This window comes from Mus caroli, chromosome 4, assembly GCF_900094665.2.
Source record: "Mus caroli chromosome 4, CAROLI_EIJ_v1.1, whole genome shotgun sequence".
NCBI lineage: Eukaryota > Metazoa > Chordata > Mammalia > Rodentia > Muridae > Mus > Mus caroli.
In genome coordinates, this window is record NC_034573.1 from 62,031,537 (window position 1) to 62,037,128 (window position 5,592).

Here is a 5,592-nt window from a genome sequence, read left to right on the forward strand (position 1 = left end):
TTTTTTTATTTATTGGGAATTTTATTTGTTTACATTTAAAATGTCATCCCTCTTCCCAGTCTTTGCTCCATGAAACCCTTACCCCATCTCCCTCTATTTTGCCTCTAAGAGGGTTCTCCCCTATCTACTCTCTCCTCATCCCTCTAGCATCCCTCTTCTCTGGGGCATCAGTCCTCCACAGGACCAAATGCCTGCCCTCCCACTGATGCCAGATGAGGCAGTCCTCATCTACATATGTAGCAAGAGCCATGGATGGGCCTATGTGTACTCTGTGATTAGTGGTTTAGTCCCTGGTAACTCTGAAGGATATGGTTAATTGATACTCTTAGTCTTCCTATGGGGTTGCAATTCCATTCAGCTCCTTCAGCCCTTTCCCTAATTCTTCCAATTATGTTCCCCAGACTCAGTCCAATGGTTGGCTTTAAGTATCTGCATCTGTCTTAGTCAGGTGCTGGCAAAGCCTCTCAGAGGACAGCCATGCCAGGCTCCCATCTGCAAGCACATATTGCCTTTAGCGATAGTGTCAGGGTTTAGTGTCTGCAAATGTAATGGATCTCAATGTAGGGCTGTCTATGGATGGCTTTTTCTTTAACCTCTTTTCCATTTTTGTCTCTGCATTTCCTTTTGACCAGAACAATTCTGTCTTGAAAATTATTAGACGGGTGGATGGCCGATATTCTCCAATGGGGCCATGTCTACCTATTGGAGGTGGTCTCTTCAGGTTCTACCTCCCAACTGTTGGCTATTTCAGTTAATGTTATCACCATTGGGAGCTTGGGGCCTCTCACATCCCTGGCATCTGGGACTATTTAGTGGTTCCCTAAGTTCCCCATCCCCACTGCTACTTATTTAAATAGTTTCTCCTGGCCCTTTTTACTTCTCTCCTGTCTCTTTCATTCCTAGTCCTCCCTCCTTTTTTGCCTCCTCCTCGGCTCTACCACCTAGATACCTTCCTCCCTCTGTTCCCTCTTCTAAGTGGGTTTGAAGCATCCACACTTTGGCTTTCCTTCTTGTTAGCTTCATATGACCTTTGAGTTATATTATGGTATTCTGAGATTTTGGACTAAATCCACTTATCAGTGACTACATACCATGTATGTCCTTTTGGATCTGGGTTACCTCACTCAGAATGATATTTTCAAGTTCCATGAATTTGCCTACAAAGTTTGTGAATTCATTGTTTTTAATAGCTGAATAGTATTCCATTGTGTAAAAGTACTACATTTTCTGTATCCATTCTTCTGTTAAGGGACAACTGGGTTGTTTTTGACTTCTGGCTATTATAAATAAGGCTGCTATTAACATGGTAGAGAATATGTCCTGTTATGTGTTGGAGCATTATTTGAGTATATGCCCAGAAGTCATATAGCTGGGTCTTCAGGTAGAACTATTACCAATTTTCTGAGTAAGGACCAGATTGATTTCCAGAGTGGATATACCAGCTTGCAATCCCAACAGCAATGGAGGAGTGTTCCTCTTTCTCTACATCCTTGCCAGCATCTGCTGTCACCTGAGTTTTTTTTTTATCTAAACCATTCTGACTTATGTGAGGGTTGTTTTGATTTCCATTTCCCTGATTACAAAGGAATTTGAACATTTCCTTAGGTGTTTCTCAGCCATTCAAGATTTCTCAGTTGAGAATTATTTGTTTAGTTCTGTACCCCATTTTTAAATTGGGTTATTTGGTTTTCTGAAGTCTTGCTTCTTGAGTTCTTTTTATATTTTGAATATCACTATTTGCAGATGATATGATAGTATACATAAGTGACCCAAAAAAATTCTACCAGAGAACTCCTACACTTAATAAACAACTTCAGCAAAGTGGCTGGATATAAAATTAACTCAAACAAATCAGTAGCCTTTCTCTACACAAAGGATAAATGGGATAAAAAATAAGTTAAGAAAAACAACACCCTTAAGAATAGTAACAAATAATATAAAGTATCTTGGTGTAACTCTAACAAAGCAAATGAAGGTTCTGTATGGCAAGAACTTCAAGTCTCTAAAGAAAGAACTTGACAAGCTCAGGAGATAGAAGATCTCCCAGGCTCATGGATCAGTAAAATTAATGAAATAAAAATGGTCACCTTACCAAAAGCAATCTACAGATTCCATGCAATCCCTATCAAAACTCCAATACAATTATTCATAGAGATAGAAAGAGAAGTTCTTAACTTCATCTAGAATAAAAAACAAACAAACAAACAAACAAACAAAAACCCAGGATAAAGAAAACAATTCTGAATAATGAAAGAACTTCTGGGAGAATCATCATCTCTGATTTCATGCTGGACTACACAGCAATTGTGATTAGAAAAACAAATGGTATTGGTACAAAGACATATAGGTTGATTAAGTGAATAGAACTGAAGACCCAGAAATGAACCCACACAGCTATGATCACTTGACCTTTGACAAAGAAGCTAAAACCATTCAGTGGAAAAAAGACAGCATTTTCAACAAATTGTGCTGGTCTAACAGGTGGTATGAATGTAGATAAATGCAAATATATCTATTTTTTTATCTCCTTGTACAATGCTCAAGTCCAAGTGTATCAAAGACCTCCATATAAAACCATATATGATGAATCTAATAGAAGAGAAAGTAGGAAAAGCCTTGAATAGGGGAAAATATCCTGAACAGATCATCATTGGCTAAGGCTATAAGATCCTCATTGACAGAAACTGAAAGGCAAAGGAAACTGTCAATATCACAAAACACTTGAAATGTAAATAAAGAAATATCTAATAATAATAAAAAAGAAATGTTGTCAGGAAAGTGTTTATAATAAATATCTGCCACATAGTTGGCATACAGTGTAATCAGGGTCAATAGATAGTGCTGTCTCCTTGTTTCCCATGGACAAAATCAAGATCAATCCACTTTAGATTTCTATGTTCCAGGTTAACTTGAGTCTCACTGTGAAAATCTCTTAACTTGGCAACCAGGTCGGTGGAGTCTTGGGTAGCATTCACTGCCAGTGTATTACAAGTTACAAGCAGAGATCTTTTTTATTATTATTGTAAGATATTTCTTTATTTACATCTCAAGTCTTATCCCCTTTCCTGGTTTCCCCTCTGAAAATCGCCTATCCCCTCCACACTCCCCCTGCTCACCAACCCATCCACTCCTGTTTCCTGGCCCTGGTATTCCCCTATCCTGGGGCATAGAACCTTCACGGGACCAAGGGCCTCTCCTCCCATTGATGACCAACTGGGCCATCATCTGCTACATATGCAGCTAGAGCCATGAGTCCCACCATGTGTTTTCTTTGGTTGGTGGTTTAGTCCCTGAGATCTCTGGGGGTACTGATTAGTTCATATTGTTGCTCCTCCTATGGGGCTTCAGTCCCCTTCAGCTCCTTGGGTACTTTCTGTAGCTCCTTCATTGGGGACCCTGTGCTCCATCCAATGGATGGCTGTGAGCATCCACTTCTCAATTTGTCAGGCACTGGCAGAGCCTATCAGGAGACAGCTATATCAGGCTCTTGTCAGCAAACCCTTGTTGACAACCACAATAGTGTCTGGGTTTGGTAGTTGTATATGTGATGGATCCCCAGGTAGAGCTGTTTCTGCACTGCCTTCAGTCTCACAAGCAGAGCTTTTGCAAACTCTGCAAGAGCAAGTTGTTCCTAAGATCCCATACTCATTGCATAGTTTTCAAGGTAAATGGGCAGGTCAGCTTCTACAGAACCTCTACCTGTGACCACAGACTTTGACTCCAAAACTCCCTTCGCCACACAAAGAGCACCATGTAAAGAGTGCTCTGTTTCATCACAAATGAAATCACTGAGGCAAATGTATGAGCCTTAGTATTTTTGATTAAGATCAGCTCATCATCTCAAATTCTCTCCTGTACAACCTCTTTCACTTGTCCCAACATTGTTGTTTCAAAAGTTTCTTCATCTTCCAAATTGGCCAGCAGAAGGATACTTGCTCTAGAAGCTTTTGCCATATGTGTGAGGTCTCTTTTTAAAACTCTCCTAACAGACATGGCACCAGCTTCAACAAAAATACTTCAAAAACATGTCATCAATTCCACTAGTGGTTAAAATAACATGGGCACCAGTTCCAGGATCTTCTGAATTCTCTCCTTGGTGATATCTTATTCTGTCTAATTTGGTCCAGTTTCTCAGAGTCTGTAAAAACCACCTGTACACTAAGCTTCATTATTGTTTTCTGCAAGCTGAAATCAAGACAAGCAATTTTCTCATTAACTATTATTTTGGGCATACCCGGATATCCAACCACACAATTGAGTGCATAGGCATTGATCAGCATGCTTTCTATCTGACTTCTCCCACATGCTTTCCGAATATTAACAGAATTGACTGGATAGTGAGGCTGGGCTCTCACATCTGTGTATTTAGCATCAAGCACAGTGTCTACTATCATATTAGCAACGAAATCATCATTTATGCCAATAATTTTGGAAGACATGGATGTCTTAGCAGCATTGATCAGACAGTCTCTTCCAAGTTTGTCTGTGTTAATAATTAGGTTCTCATCGATATAACACACTGCTTCCTTGCAGGCAAGGCAATAACTACTAATAACTAATGTTGGATTTATTTTCTGTTTGACTAGCTCATCTGCATTTTTTCAGAAGTTCTGCTGCAATGATTAACATTAAGGTAGTTTCATCTCCAAAGTTTGTCTGGCAGGTCAGTCACCTCACATAGAACTTTGGCTGCAGGAGTTCTACCTCCAGTAAATTCAGGATGGTGGCACCATAATTAGTAACGGTTATATCACCAATATCATCCACCAATATTTTATCTAAGCCAACTGACCCAAGAGAAGTTTTACCAATGTTGGCAATAGAAGCTGTAGCCATAACGTTATGGGAGCAGATCACCTCCCCAGTGCTACAGTCTCCAAACAGGGACAAAGGGTCCTCCATCTTTAGGAAATGAAGCAAATCTCACTATCACTGCAGACAACCAATAGCTTGGAGAGCAGCCACCATAGCAGGGACCACAGCTTGGAGAGGCCACATCTGCTTTCAAATGTGACTTTTCTTTATAATTATAATCATACCTATGATCTTGCAAAAAACAAACAAACAAACAAACAAAAAACCTTTTTCCCCTATATTTTACTAGGTATTTTCTTCATTTACATTTCAAATGTTATCCTCAAAGCCCCCTATACCCTCCCCCTGCCCTGCTCCCCAACCCACCCACTCCCACTTCCTGGCCCTGGCATTTCCTTGTACTGGGGTATATGATCATTGCAATACAAAGGGCCTCTCCTCACATTGATGGCTGAGTATGCCACCCTCTGCTACATATGAAACTAGATAAACAGCTCTGGGGGTACTGGTTAGTTCATATTGTTGTTCTTCCTATAGCTCCTTCATTAGGGGCCTTGTGAGCATCCACTTCTGTATTTGCCAGGCATTGGCATAGCCTCACAAAAGATATCTATGTCAGGGTCCTGTCAGCAAAATCTTTCTGGCATATGCAATAATGTCTGGGTTTGGTGGTTGTATATGGGATGGATCCCCAGGTGGGACAGTCTCTGGATGGTTCTTCCTTCTATCTCAACTCCAAACTTTGTCTCTGTAACTCCTACTATGGGTATTTTGTTC

At 40.3% G+C, this 5,592-nt stretch overlaps 1 pseudogene; it reads right to left on the minus strand.

Moving 5' to 3' along the window:
* Positions 1–2,828: 2,828 nt before the first annotated feature.
* On the minus strand, positions 2,829–4,902 carry LOC110293334 (annotated as a pseudogene).
* Positions 4,903–5,592: the final 690 nt, after the last annotated feature.